Consider the following 16,853-nt stretch of genomic DNA (forward strand, 5'->3'; position numbering starts at 1 on the left):
TTAACAAATTAAATTAAAAAATACATTAAAAGTATCATACATCATGACCAAGAGGGATTTATTCCAGAGACACAAGGATGTATCAACATCTACAAAGTGATTAATGTAACTAACCACATCAAGAAAGGAAAGATAAAAATCATGTGATCATCTCAATAATGCAAACAAATCATTTTGTAAAATTCATCATCTATTTAGGATAAAAATTATTAAATGGGGATAGAAGTAACATCACAAGTTAATAAAGCTCATACATGAAAAATTCACAGCAAAATGGTGAAAAATTGAAAGTTTTCTGGTAAGTTGAAGTACAAGACAATAAAGTCCACCTTAACCACTCCTATTCAAGACAGTATTGGAAATTATTGCTAGAGCAATTAAGAATCTAAAAGATATGGAAGGAATACAAATTGAAAAAGAAGTAAAGTTATCATTATTTACAGAAGACATGATAATATACATAGAAAACATTAAAGATTCCACTAATAAAACCATTAGAAACAATAAATCAGTACACTAAACTGGAAGGCTATCTTATCAAGATATAAAAATATTTGCATTCATATATGGAAGAAACTAGCTAGAGGAAATAGAAATCAAATGGATAATCCTATTTACCATCATATCAAAAAATATAAATTCCTAGGAATAAACTGAAGAAAGTAGGTGAATGACCTATACAATAAAAACTATAAGAAATTGTTAAAAAAATAAAAGTCACAAGGAAATGGAAAGATAATCTTTGCTCATAAACTAGAAGAATTTATTTGTTAAAATAACTGCCTTACCCAAAACAATATACAGATTTAATATAAGATCTATAATGGCTTTCTTAAAAAAAAAAATAAAAAGCATTAATGACCTGTAAAAGACTCCAGTTAGTCAAAGTAATCCTGACCAAAAAAAAAAAAAAAAAAATAGTGATATCACAATCTATACTACAAGACTACAGTAATCAATAGACACACAGAACAATTGGATAGAATTGATAGACAGTAAAGTAACCCAAATTATATAGACAGCTAATCTAGGACTAAGGATCCAAGAATACACAATGGAAAAAGGAAAGTCACTTCCATAAATGGTTTTTGAATATTGGACATCCATATCCAAAATCATGAAACTAGGCCACTATGTCACAACATACACAAAAAAATATCTAAAAATAGATGAAAGAACTGACTATAAAACCCAAAACCATAAAAAAATGGAAGAAAACAAGTAAAATCATTCATGAAAATGATTTCAATGTTATCTGTGAGGACAGGACAACAATGACAATGAAAAAAAAAAAAACAGACAAATGAGACTTCATCAAGATAATAAACTTCTGTACAGTGAAAGGAATTATCATTCTAATGAAAATACACACTACCAAATGGAAGAAAATACTTGTACATCATACATCTGACAAAAAGCTAATATCCAAGATACACAAATAATTCATACAACAACAACCAAAAAAAAATGGGCATAAGTGTAACATATTTACTTCTCCAAAGAAGGCGTACAGATGTATACAGGCACATGGAAGTAATTCATCATCACATATATTATTAGGCAAATGCAAATCAAAACTACAATAAGATGCATTCTTACACTGTGAAAATGGCCCATGTCAATAAACCTGAAACGAGTCTTGCAAGGATGTGGATACAAGGAACTTAATAGAGTTATTGTGAATGTAAACTGGTGTAGCTAGTATTTCCAATACTACAAATATTATCAATTGATCTACCATATGATGCAGCAACTCCACTCCTAGGAATTTATGCAAAGAAAATATAAACACTGATTTGAGAGGATATGTTGACTCCCATATTCATTGTAGCACTACTTACAAAAAAACAAGTTTGAAAATATTATAAATGTCCAAGGACAGAAGAGTGGATAAAGAAAGCAAGAAAGCATGGTATACTCACACAATGGATTACTGCTTAGTTATATATATATATATATATATATATATATACATATATATATATACACACACACACACACACACACACACACACACTCATATATAAGAGATATGAAATCTGGCTATTTGAGGCAATATGGATGGAACTGGAGACTGGAGGGAAGTATGCTAAGCAAAATAAGTCAAAAGAAGTAAACCAAATAACATGATTACATTCATATGTGGCATATAGAGAAAGAAAACAAAGGAAATACTAAACATAAAAATAAGCCAGAACAAACGCTTGCAATCTGAGTTTAGAATTTAATCTACCAGAGGATGAGGGTATAGGTCAGAAGCATAGGATGAAGGAACCCACTATACTATGATGGAACTGTGAGTGCTCTGTTAGTGGTGTGGTGTGGTAACATACATCTCAATAGGTAGTAAACTGTGTCCTTAAATTATATGCACTGTTGGAAAATCAATATTACCTCAATAAAAAAAATATATATGATAAAAATAGTTTTAAAAGCTCAATTATGTACATTTTTCTCATGTTAAAGGTCCTTTAGCTAACCTTAAAAAAATCATGGAATATATCAAAATAAAAAGCTAAACAATTTCAATTTCAATTACAAATACAATCTACCCAACATATTACATTTCAATATATTGTGTCATTAATTTATATAATGAATAGAAATTTCATATATGTGTATATTTAGTCTAGTTACATTTTATAATTATTATATTCCATGATATTTATTATGTGTGTTGTATTTTATTATAGAGGAAACATTCTCAATTTTTTTCATTTAAATTTCTCACATCAGTGCCTCCCCAGTGGCGCAGTGGTTGAGCATAGGGCTGTGAAGCTGTCCACAGACTCTGCAGAACTGGTTTGATCCCTGGCAGCCGGTGAGGGTCCCACATAGCACCTAGACCTCTCCTGCCAAGCCTGCTGCTCCCCTCAGCAGTGTATTTCATCAGTCTGCCTGTTCTGTTCCCCGCTCTGGCTCTGGTGAATTCTCTCACCTTCCCGCTCTTCTGACTATACCCAATGCTTGTATAAATAAATAAATAAATCTTAAAAAAGAAAAAGAAAAGAAACCCATTTTTTAGAAGCCCACTTTCTTAGGATTTGCCTTTTAAATCTTTGTAAACCACCAAATATTGTGACCAAATTCTAATAAAAAGTGATGCAAATTAATTCTAAATAAATTGGCAGATTCATTTGTAATATTTTTCTTATTTGTATTTTGTTTGAATTAAAAACCTCTTCATGATAAATGTTTATTTGTTTTTTTATAAATTCAATAAAGGTCCTCCCTGGTGGTGCAAGGGGTTAAGCAAAACACTATGAAGCTATAGGCAGCCTGAGTAGCACCAGTGCGATCCCTGGCTAGCCAAGGAGCTAACCACATAGTGCAGTAGACCTCTCCTGTGTAGCCTGCTGTTCCCCTGTGTATTTTAGCCAGTCTGCCTGTTCTGTTCCCCACTCTCTCTCTGGTGAATCTTCTCACCTTCCCCCCATCGCTGCCCGTACCCCAAGTCTGGTATGTATTAATAAATTAAATATTTAAAAAATAATTTTGGGCCTCCCCGGTGGCGGAGCCTTTGAGCGCTGGGCTGTGAAGCTGCCTGCAGCCTCTGCAGCACTGGTTCAATCCATGGCTGCCGGCAAGGGTCCCACATGGTGCGCAGACCTCTCCTGCTGTGCCCACTGCTCCCCTCAGCAGTGTACTTGTCACTCTGCCTGTTCTGCTCTCTGCTCTGTCTCTGGTGAATTCTCTCACCCTCCCGTGCTTCTGACTGTACCCAGTGCTTGTATGAATAAATAAATAAATAAATAAATCTTTAAAAAAATAAAATAAAAAATAAATTCAATAAAACTGAAGAAAAGCTGTATATTTCTATTCATTAACCAGAAATCAAAAATGTCTGCATATTAATAATGCATTAATGTGTGGGCCTCCCCAGTGGCACAGCAGGTTGAGCGCAGTGAGGTGAAGCTGTCCACAGCCTCTGCAGTGGGGGTTCAATTCCCAGCCATGAGGGAGAAACCCAGGTGGCAGGGCAGACCTCTCCTGTCATGCCCACTGCTCCCCTCAGCAGTGTATTTCAGTCAGTCTGTTCTGTTCCCAGCTCTGTCTCTGGTGAATCCTCTCACACTCTGGTGCCTCTGGCTTGTATGCTAGTTCTTGTATAAAAAAATAAATAAATAAATCTTAAAATAATAATAATAGTGACGTGAATATTGGCAGAAACGATGATGAAGTCATGTAGTTACAGATATGAAAATAATGTAATCATTCAGATTATATCAATATTTCACTCATCTTACAAATAACATTCTCTGGTATGTTGTACCATAGTTTGTTTACCCATTGTCGTCAAAGGGTTGTTGTAGTATTTCCAGGTAGGGACTCTTACAAATCGGTTTCAATAAACATTCATGTATACTTTTTTGTATGAACATAAGTCTTAAGCCTCTGGATGAATCTTGAGAAAAATATACTGAGTGATGAAAAAAAAATCCAAATATTTACAGACATTATGATCCCATTCATAACATTCTCAAAATGAAAAAAAATATTGAAATGAGGAGCAAATGAGTGATTTCCAGGAGGTTAGCAGAGCGTGAGGACAGAAGGAAAGTGGATATGATTATGAAAGTATAAAATGGGGGTCCCCATATTGATGGAAATATTCTCTAGCTTGATCATATGTCAGTCCTGGGTGTGCTATTGTAATCTAATATAGCAAGATGCTACCAACTATGTAAAGTGTGCATAAGAACTGTAATTTCTCACAACTACATGGGATTCTTTACTTATCTAAAAATTATTCTTTTTCTTAAAAGATTTATTTAGTTATACAAGAACCGGGGTACTGGCCAGATGTGTGGGAAGGTGAGAGGATTCACCAGAGACAGAGTGGGAACAGAACAGGCAGACTGACTGAAATACACTGCTGAGGGGAACAGTGGGCAAGACAGGAGAGGTCTGCTGCACCACAGCCAGCAGGGATGGAACCCTCACTGCAGAGGCCGTGGACAGCTTCACAGTGCTGTGCTCAACTGCCTGTGCCACCAGGAAGGCCCTTTCTAAAAATTAAACGTTTTAATCAAAGGGAGATATGATTGTATTGTGCCATACTTTGAGGACATAAGATAAAGAGATCATACTTAAAATCCCTTGAGTAAAATGTGTATTCTATTTTTAATGAATAGCAAAATTACACATGATGTCCAGAGGAATGCTGTAAATTAAGAAGCTAAACTATATAGCAAGTTCTTAAAAAACAGATAAAATTAAACTATACTATGTAGGGATATAGATACAAATCATAGAGTAATGAATATAAAATTTAGGCTGGTAGTTACCCTTGAAAACTTATAGCAAAGAGGGAACACAGAGTGGGTCTTCAGTGTGGTAGACAAAATTTTAATTTTTTCAAAGATTTATTTATTTATGCATACAACAGCTGGGTTATAGGCAAGAGTTATGGGGTGTGGGGGGGTGAGAGGATTCCCCAGAGAGAGTGGGGAGCAGAACAGGCAGACTAACTGAAATACACTGTTGAGGGAAGCAGTGGGTGAGACAGGAGAGGTCTGCTGTGCCATGTGGGTTAGCTGTTTGACTGGGTATTGAAATTTAGCTGCAGTGGCTGCTGATAGCTTCATAGTGCTGAAACTTAACCTCTTGCACCACCAGGGAAGCATCCAAAATTCCATTTTTTGACTGTTTATCTTATAAAAATTAATAAGCTATATATTGAAAATAGATACCTATGTAGTTATGTGTATTTGCCTGTTATTTTACCATAATACATTAAATTAAATTGAACAAAAAGTTAAATAACATTTAAATCATATTCAATGACTTATATATATGTATTTTGATTTTTATCTAATATTTATTGATAATTAATCATAGAACATGAAATTCAGCTGTTTAAAATATACAAATCAGTGGTTTTTATCATTACATATATGTAGAATTGTGTAACCATCAGCATTTATTTTAGAAAAATATATTCAAATTGACAAAGAATCCCTGTATACATTAACATTCACTTCCATTCCCTCCTTTATCTACAATCTTGGAAACTATTAATCTACCTTTGTCTCAGTGCATTTTGCTTTCTATATAATTCATGTAAATTATATAATTATAATATATGGTGCTTTGTTACTAGCTTATTTTGCTTAATGTTTTCAATGATCATATATATTTATACTTCATTATTTTATTGTTAAATATAATTCCATTGTGTGAAGTTATCACATTTTTACCATACATTCATCAGTTTTTATTTTGTTTCTACTTCTTGACTACTATCAATTATGCAGTTACTAACAATTTTAGTGTGATCTATATTTTATTTCTTGGGTACTGACTTCCGGAAATCTAAACCACAGAAGAAATCCTGCAATAAGTCAGATGATGGGGAAAATAACTGACCTACAGTGGAACAAGGATTACAATTACAGCTGACTTCTCATTAGAAACTATTAAAGCAAGAAGAGAGTGAAGTAAAATATTTAAAGTTTTGAAAAAAAAAAGAAACAACATAATCCCAGAATCCTGTATCCTGAGAAATCATTCTTCTAAATTGGAAAAAAAAAATAGAAATGTTTCTTGATGTGCAACAGAAAATGCCTCACCACAAGGCCTGCGCTGCAAGAAATGTTATAAGGATTTCTTAGAGGGGGCCTCCCTGGTGGCGCAGCGGTTGAGCGCTGGACTGTGAAGCTGCTTGCAGCCTCTGCATCGCCGGTTCCATCCCAGGCTGCTGGAGAGGGTCCCACATGGCGCGCAGACCTCTCCTGCCATGCCCTCTGCTCCCCTCAGCAGTGTACTTCATCACTCTGCCTATTCTGTTCCCGGCTCTGGCTCTGGTGAATTCTCTCACCCTCCTGTGCTTCTGACTATACCCAGTGCTTGTATAAATAAACAAATCTTTAAAAAAAATTAAAAAAAGAATTTCTTAGAGGACTAAGAAAATGATATTCCAGAAATTCAGATTAGCACAAAGAAAGAACTTTGAATAAAAGCAAAGACTCATTTTTTTATTAATTGACTGAAAATATAACTATTCATTGAAAACATGAATAATAATAATGTGTGGGGTAAAAGAAGGATTTAGATGAGTGAAATGAATGACAACAATCCCATAATGATGTAAGGGATAAGTTAGAATATTATATTACATCTACAAGACTATGAAGTATCTTAGATCTATTTGGAAGTTCAATGTGATTAGTATAAAAAGTTTAGAAGCAAAACTAATTGTTTTTAAAATGACATGAAAAGATAAAAAAAATTCTGTAGACTCATATGAAAAACTTTATTTAAGCCAAGGAAGTTCAAAAAAATTGGGAGTGGAAAGGTCAAAAAACAATGCAAGAATTAGAAAGGACTTATATCCATGGTGGATAGTAATTCAGTTATACCATTAATCATTTAATATTTGAATAGTCTAAATATATCAGTTGAAAATTAGAGGTTGTCAGGAATATATAAAAGACCAAATTTTAAATTAAAAAAATAATAAAAAGTCTTTTCTAAGTTCAAGATAGAAGTTCAGAGAAAATTATAACTTGCTTTACACTTATCAAGATAGCTAGGGAATGCATTATAATTACAGACAAAGAACACTTTTTCATAACTGAAAATGAAATACAAACTTGAACAATTATGAAATTCAGTAAAATTAGTGCATAGAAATAAATTTTCCATTGCATGCATAAATTAGTAAAGATAATTAAAATCAATTCTCTACATTTCCATTTTAAGAAAACTTAGAATATCAGGAAACCATAAAAACTCATTAAAAAGTATTTGAATCAAGATCAAGAAAAAATACAGATGTCAAGAAGATAGAAAACAAGAACAACAGAAAATCAATGAAACTGAACATTTGCTTTTGAAATTTTCAATAAAATTGATAAGGCTCTATCCAGAGTAACAGAGATTTGTACAAATCATAGATGTCAGAAATGAAAGAAGCGTCATCCCTATTATTTCCATAGACAGTTAGAGAATGGAATATTATGAAGAGATTGGAACACACAATTTTGCTAACTTGATATGGATCAAGTTTTGTATTTTACAAACATACCACTAAAACTCATAAATGAAGAATTAGATATGCTGAAATCATCTATACCTATTAAATGGATCAAACCAATAATAATATTACCAAAAAGGCATCTAATTCATTAAATTTCCTGGGTGACTTCTATTTCATATTTAATGAAGACACACTACTAATTAAACATAGTATTGTCTAGAAAACAGAAGCAGAGACAACCTTCTTAGATAATTCTTTAATGCTAGTGTTAACCTTATACCAAAAATGGATTTTATAAACATTACAGAAAAGGAAAATGAAGATATATTTCTCATGAACATGGTAGCAATTATCTTCAGCAAAAACATTAGCAAATCAAACCCAACAATGGGTTTGAAGAAATTTTACATCACACCAAATTAGGGTTTGTTTGAATTAAGCAAGGGTGCTCCAGCAATTATAATTCAATAAATGTGAGTCACATGAAATTGCTACAGAACAAAAGCAACAACAATTGGTCATATCAGCTGATGAAGAAAAGAATCTGAAAGACATATTCAACATATATCTAAAATTAAAAACATGCAATACAAGAATATAAGCAAATTTAGTCAACTTGATAAAGAGCATCTACAGAAACAACAAACAAATCCAACATCATAATGAATGATAACAAAATATGCTCCTCTTTGGATCAGAAATAGGCAAGAATGTAGTTTCTCACAATGTCTATTCAAATAATACTAGAAATCCAGACTACTGCAGTGTAATAATAATAATGTGCAAAAGATAGAAAATACATATATTGAAGAGGAAGAAATAAAGCCATCTTTATTCATAGATGATATGATTATGTGTAAAGTACCAACAAATCTACCAAAATAACAGTAACAATAGCAACCAATTCTAGGAACTAATAGAGAAATGCAGCAAGAGGGCAGAATAGATATTTTATATACACAAATAAATTGCTTTCCCACATATCAGCAATGACCAATTGATCAATTTTAATTTGAAAAGCAATACCTTTTATTACAATACCTTATTTTTTTTTGGTAGTGTTAAATCTACTTTTTAAAAGTGTATGATTCTAATTAGACACTTAGCAATGTAATAGTGATTCTAAAGTTTATATGGGAAAGTAAAAGAGAATAGCCCACATAATAAGGAGGAAGAGAAACAAAGAGAAAATACTCTCAGTGATTTCAAGACCTACCCAAAAATTGCAGTTATCAAGGTGGCTGGTTATACTGAGTAACAAAACAGACTGAATGACCTGAAATCACTTCACACAAATATGGTCAACTGATGAACAAAAGAGCAAAGGCAATAAGTTGGAAATGATTATTCTTTTTGTTACATATACTGAAACAATTGAAAGTCATATGCACATTTAATTAATTAAATTAGAAATGTGTTATACAATTTACAAAAAAAAAAAATAGTACTTCCAGATAGGTAAGATTAAATATAAAGTTCCATGCTATAAAACTTATGAAAGAAGCAAAGGAGGTCATTCGATGACTGAATTTGATGGTGAATTTTTACATATAACACCAAAAACATAATTCATTAAAGAAAATTGATGAGCTGGACATTAAAATAAAATTTAAAAAATCACTGAAAATTAGTGTTTAGCACGAATGAAAATACAACCCAAAATGTAGAAAAATATTATTTTATTTTATAAAATTATTTTATTTTATAAAATATGTTATTTTATTAAAATTATGTTAAAATTATTTTATTTTATAAAAATATTTTTCTCAAATTGTATTTATTCATCAGTAATTTAGATAACTATATAATTTTGGAGGAATATTATCATACCTCCATATGTGCAAATACTTCAGTCACCATCCACAAAAACTTTTCTATCAATCTCCTATCTCTATTCCCACTAACGCACCCCTCCATTTCCTCTGGTAACCAGCATATTTTTTCACAGAGTTTGTGAAAAATGTTTGCTGTGCTTTGTAACTTTGTTTTTTTGGTTATTTTTATTCCACATATAAGTTAAACCATCCAATATCTGTATTTTACTTTCTACTCTCTCAGCACAATCACCTAAAAATTAATTTGTCTCAAAATGCCTAATTCACTTTTTAATAGTTAAGAAGTATTCTACTGAATACATATTTAACAATTTATCCAGTCATCTGTTCTTGAATAAATAGATTGATTCCATGACTTGGCTACTGTGAATAACGCAGCTATGAACATAGGAATGCATACATGTCTTAGAGTTTTCATATTCTTTTGATAAATACCTAACCGTGATATTTGCTGGATCACATGGTATTTCAATTTTTATTTTTTAAGGTTTCTCCATACCATTTTCTTAGTAGTAGCACCAGCACCAAATTACATTCACACATATATTGGATGTGTGATACTTCCCTTCATACACTTGCCAACCAACGCTTGTTGTTTCCATTCTTTTTGATACAGATCATTCTCTCAGGGGTGAGGTGATACTGCGGTTTTGATTTACATTTCCCTTTTATTTTTTATTTATTTATTTATTTATTTATACAAGAACCAGGGTACAGGCCAGATGCATGGGAGGGTGAGATGATTCGCCAGAGACAGAGCGGGGAACAGAACAGGCAGGCTGACTGAAATATACTGCTAAGGGGAGCATCGGGCAAGACAGGAGAGGTCTGCTGTGCCATGTGGGACCCTCACTGGCCGCCGGGATTGAACCGGCGCCACAGAGGCTGCTGACAGCTTCACAGTGTGGTGCTCAACCACCTGCGCCACCAGGGGAGGCCCTGCATTTCCCTTTTAATAGGATATATTGAAAATTTTTTCATGTGTCTTTATAGCATCTGAATATTTTCTTTGTAGAAGTGTCTATTCAGTTCTTATGCCCATTTTTTATTGGGTTTTCTGCTATTGTGCACTTGAATTATATAAGTACTTTATATATTTTGGAAATCAAACCTGACAATTGGCAGACTGGCATGTGTAAATATCTTCTCCCAGTTCTACCTGTTGCCTTTTTGACTTAGAGATGGTTAATTTTCAGGGAAAACATATTTTCAGTTTGATGCTTTACCATTTGTTTATTTTTGCTTTAGCTTTGCTTCCTATTGAGGTTGTATCCCCAAATGTGGTCGTGTATAGCCTGTGTATAGCCTGTGTTTCTTTTAAGTATTTTATGGCTGCAGCTTAACCCATTTTGAATTCACTTTTGTCTGTGAACTAAAGTCATCACTTAGTTTCATTTTTTTGTGTGTGTGTGGCTATCCAAGATCCCAACACCATTTTTTTTTTTTGCCCCTCACTGGCCTTATTTGTGTTGGTTTACTTCTAGTCTCTTTATTCTTTTCATTGTTTCACATTTCTGTTCCAATACCGTATTGTTGCTGTGTAGTACAGTTTTAAGTAGAGTATATCTCCATTTTTCTTTTATCTCAGGATAGCTTTGACTTCAGGAACTTTTGAGGATCCAGACAATTTCTGTAATTATTTGCTCTATTTCCTTTAAAATAGTCATTGGGATTTGAATAGGTATTGTGTTAAATCTATACATTGCTTAAGGTAATATGGTCATTTTATCAATGTTAATTATTCCAATCCATGGACAAAGGGTATTTTACCACTTCTATTTTCTTTCTTCCTCTTAAAAATGTCCTAGTTTTCAATGTATAGGTCTTACACCTCATTCTTTTAATCATATTAAAAAATTGTGTTAATTCATTAACACATAATGAATGTGTGCACAAATGAATATCAATGTACAACTGAATTTTGTGTGTTGATTTTTTATGCTGCCACTCTACTTATTCACATTTTACTGAGATTTTTTTATCATAAATGTGTGGTGAATTTTGTTGAATGCATTTTTTGTTTGTCTATTGAAATGATCATGTGATTATCTTCCCTTTTACTGATCTAGTGAACAACATTGATTTTTTGCTTTGCATATGTTGAAATAACATTTTATCACTGGAATGAAACAGCTTGATTAAGAGGGATGATTCACTCAAAATGTTGCCTGATTCAATTTTGTATTTTTTTAAAGATTTATTTATCTATGCATATGAGAACTGGGGTATAGGCCAGAGGTGTGGGGGTAAGAGGATTCACCAGAGACAGAGTGGGAGCAGTACAGGCAGATTGACTGAAACACACTGCTGAGGGGAGCAGCAAGTGAGTCAGGAGAGGTCTGCGGCACCATGTGGGTAGCTCCCTGGCCAAGGATTGAACTCATGCTGCAGTGGCTGCAGATAGCTTCATGTGTCTTAACCCCTTGCACTACCAGGGAGGCCCCAATTTTCCAAAATTTTTTTGAAGTTATGTAATATCCAATAGTTCAGAAAATATATAATAGCCAACAGTTATTTTTATCATCATGTAAACTTTTTATATGTAATACTGCCCTTATTTTACATATATATTATCTGCCAACTTACTAAACATATTTCCTTCAATATTTTTACTCATTGCTTTATTTTTTAGTGAATTAAATTCTGAATGATGAGATCTCTTTCTGCAATGTTTATTTATTTATTTAATTATTCTGTATATTTTTTACATCATTTTTCATTTTTGCACAATGTATGCATTTTCATCTTGGTTATAGTCCTCATATCATTCCCACCTCCCTTGTTCTTTTTTAAGATTTATTTATTTATACAGGAACTGGGGTACAGGCCAGATGCACAGGAGGGTGAGAGGATTCGCCAGAGACAGAGCGGGGAACAGAACAGGCAGACTGACGAAATACACCTCTGAGGGGAGCAGCGAGCGAGACAGGAGAGGTCTGCCGCACCATGTGGTATTCTCACCGGCCAGCTGAGATCGAACCAGTGCTGCAGAGGCTGCTGACAGCTTCACAGTGTGGTGCTCAACTGCTTGGGCCACCAGGGAGGCCCACCCCCTTGTTTTGATCCTACTCCCACCTCCTCCACTCTAATGTTTATTGAGGTAACATTCATTCACAGAAATACATGTTTCTCTGAATGCCTACTACTTAAGCAACAATTATCCTACACTAGAGTCTGTTGACCTCTTTCCATACTTTATTCACACTCCCCCTATCTTCCCTACTGGTTTGCTCAATTTTGAAGTCATATTTTAAGTTTGTCTTGATTTTGTTCATTACTTTTCTATAATTCTTTACTTTCCAGACATGTGTGAAACTGTGTGGCATTTGTCCATGTCTTCTGACTCATTTCACTTATCATAATTCCCTTCAGACCCAGCCATGTTATTGCAAATGGCAACAATTCATCTTTTTACATTTCTTCTTTTTTAATAAGTGAATTGAATTATATTGTATATATATGTTTATATCACAACTTCTTTATCCAATCATCTGTAGTGGGTACTTAGGTTGTTTCCATAACTTGTCAATGGAAGATAGAGTTACAACTAACATATGAGTGCAACTATCCTTTTGGATTATTTTGTTCAGACTCATTCTATAGATATCTAAAAGAGCAGCTGCTGGATCATATGGTAGATCTATTTTAAACTTTTTTAAATATTTATTTATTTATACAAGCACTGGGTACAGTCAGAAGCACGGGAGGTGAGAGAATTCACCAGAGCCAGAGCAGGGAGCAGAACAGGCAGAAGGACTGAAGTACACTGCTGAGGGGGGCAGCGGGTGGTAGGAGAGGTCTGCGCGCCATGTGGGACCCTTGCTGGCGGTCCAGGATCTAACCTGCACTGCAGAGGCTGCGGGCAGCTTCGCAGCCCAGCACTCAACCGCTGCGCCACTGGGGAGGCCTGATCTATTTTAAATTTTAAGAAAATTACATACTTTTTAAAATAGAGTTTGAACTAGACTATATCCCTGCCAAAAATGTTTTATTTGATGCTATCCTCATAGGTGTGAATTGGTATCCATTATGATTTTGATTTGTGTTTCCCTGATGATAAGTGATGATGAACAGTTTTTTTCAGGTGTTTGCTGACCATTTGGATGTCTTCTTTGAAGAAATTTCTACTTTGCTCTTCTGTTCATTTGTGATTGGGTTATTTCTTTTATTTTTGTTGAATCATAGCAGTTATTTATAGCTCAGATATCAGCACATTGTCAGATATGGTATGGTGAGTACATTTTGTGTTTCATACTTCAGCCAGCCAACAGATGTATAATGTAAGAGTCGTTTTCCCATTTGGTTGATGTCTTTTGCTTTTAATGAAAGTATAATTTACTATGCAGAGCTTTTTTTATTTTCAAAGATGTATTTATTTATTTATACAAGAACCAGGGTACAGGCCAGGCCAGATATGCAGGAGTGTGAGAGGATTCACCAGAGACAGAGCAGAGAAAAGAACAGTCAGACTGATGAAATACACTGCTGAGGGGAGCAGCGGGCGAGACATGTGTGACTCTGCTCGCCATGTGGGACCCTTGCTGGCTGGCTGGGATGGAACCCTTGCTGCAGAGGCTGCGGGCAGCTTCACAGTGCAGCACTCAACCATCTGCGCCACCAGGGGAGGAGGCCCCAGAGCTTTTAAATTTAATGTAGTCTCATTTGATTTTTTTTTTCATTTGATTGTTTTTGATTCATTCTGTCTTATCATGATAGTCAGGTGCCCAGTGAAATTGTGGAAATCAATGTTTGAAGTATTTGCCTATACATGAATTTATGTATTTCATGGTTTCTGACCTTAGAACTGACTCCAGGTACAATCTAGTTCTTATCTCAGTATATTTTTGCTGGCAGTGTCTTTTCCCTGAGACTTTGACATGAGCAGAGAGTTCCAGATACACTGAGCCTGGATCACAGACATGTACCATGAGAAGTTTCATATTTCAGAGTTCAGCTGTCCAAGCGCCTGCTTAGCCCAGATGGGGGTCAGATTGGTGCTTTGTGGAGTCACTGAGCTATCCCTTAGAAGTGACGGTGCCAGTATTAATGTACCAACTCATTATTTCTATGTATAGCTTCATTTATCCTGCTGAAGAGGCTAGGGAATGTTGGAAGCCATGCAAGTCTATGTTGGGAAGGAACAGGTGCCTTGTAGGACTGTGTAGTTAACTGCCAGCAGCCGCCTGAGGTGTGTCAGCTTAGCTCCTTCTAGTACTCACCTGTTTTAAAAGGCCTAGGAATAAAAGGAAGTCCAGGGGCCCTGGAAAGGGAGAGGCATGTACTTTTCAGGATGCCCAAGTAGTTGCTAGACACTTCAGGTACATCAGTTCCACACTCACCCAACATTTAGTTTTCCTTAGAGTAGGTGGAACTCATCCAGTTGTAGTGGACTAAGAGCTCAGATGAAGTAGGTGGTAGGGAAGGATTTGCAGCTATTGGAAATTGATACTTGTTGCACTGGGAATAAACACTCCTGTTTTTCTGTGGGTAGAAGAAAGGCCCTCTGCAGTGATGCCAAAGAGTGAAAATTTTCAGAGATTCAAAGTCCAACCACTACCTCCAGTTTTAGGGTGGCAGTGGCAGGGAGGTACTTGGGTCCCACAAACATGTATGCAGTAGTTTAAGATACATATGTCCCCTAAATTTGGACCCTCCCTGATATGTTTTTTTTTTTAAAGATTTATTTATTTATTTATACAAGCACTGGGTACAGTCAGAAGCGCGGGAGGGTGAGAGAATTCACCAGAGCCAGAGGGGAGAGCAGAGCAGGCAGACTGACGAAGTACACTGCTGAGGGGAGCAGCGGGCGGCAGGAGAGGTCTGCGGGCCATGTGGGACCCTCCTTCAATGGCTGGGGAGCAGCCCGGTATCAAACCGGTGCTGCAGAGGCTGCGGGCAGCCTCACAACCTAGCGCTCAACCGCTGTGCCACCGGGGAGGCCCAGATTTTAATTTTTATAAACTTTTAGATTTACAAAAAAAGCTTGTGCAGAAAGTTCCTCCTTATCTTACCCATAGTACCCCTGATAATTAAGATCTTAAACTTGTCCATTTATTACAACTGATGAAATATTTTTGACATATTATGATTAAATAAGTGTCATAATCAGAAATATTCATTCATTATTTGCACTTTATTTTATACGATTTTTTACAGAAAGTATGTATACTTTTAAAACAAAATAAATGAATATCTTAGGTGGACAAAACATTAATGTCAATCTATTTCATCTTTCAGATCAGAAAAAATAAGGTCAGAGAAATTTAGGCCCTTTTTTAACATCACACCGATGTAACACAAATTTTAACTTAGGTCCTCAAACTTCATTCTCATGTACTGTCTTATCCTTGCCTTTCAGTTTAGTCATTTTGAAAATAATATCTCTGTGGAATTATAAATTTTATATAACACACATGTCCCCTATAAATTTTAATCTTGAGAACACAAATGACTGAGAAGAGACTTGGCTGGAGGTGTGAAGCAAATCATTATATCCCCATCTCTACCTCACTTTCTCTTCTCAGTGCATGAGATATGTTCTCTATTGCTGTGTACCTTTGTGTTATTTCCTTCAGAGGAAAACTGGCTGGGGCCCCACTAAGTAATTGGTTTATCAAGCTTGAGACTGTCTAAATTACTAAGGGAGTCATAAAATTGGGTCTTTGAGCTATGTAAGGTACCAAATAATAATTTGATGAGAATCAGTATCCAGTAGAAAAGATCATGCATTTAATTAAATGGTTGCCTATGCTGTTAAAAATGCATAACTTAATTAGGATATAGGCCTGCAGGTCCAGCAGAGAAAGAATTTCTAAATTATTACAAAAGGCTATGTAAATAAGGCCAATTCCAGATTTTTTATTTCTTTTCAAAATCAGAGATACCATAGATAATATTTCTCATTTGTCTTTGAACTTTATATTTACCAAACCAAGTGAAATATGAAAAGATAAATGATTTCATATATAGCTTTCCTTGGTAGTAGTTAATTCAATGAAAGAGCTATCAGCGTGTCTCTCACCAGAAACTTTAACTCA

The 16,853-nt window shown here is 34.7% G+C and overlaps 1 protein-coding gene across 2 annotated transcripts in view; it reads right to left on the reverse strand.

The window, feature by feature from the left end:
* SNTG1 (syntrophin gamma 1) overlaps positions 1–16,853 on the reverse strand; it is a gene marked incomplete at both ends in the record, with an annotated part of 271,863 nt that overhangs the window by 203,189 nt on the left and 51,821 nt on the right. The window lies entirely within an intron of this gene.

The sequence above is a fragment of the Talpa europaea genome (assembly GCF_964194135.1).
Source record: "Talpa europaea genome assembly, chromosome: 3".
Taxonomy (NCBI): Eukaryota; Metazoa; Chordata; class Mammalia; order Eulipotyphla; family Talpidae; genus Talpa; species Talpa europaea.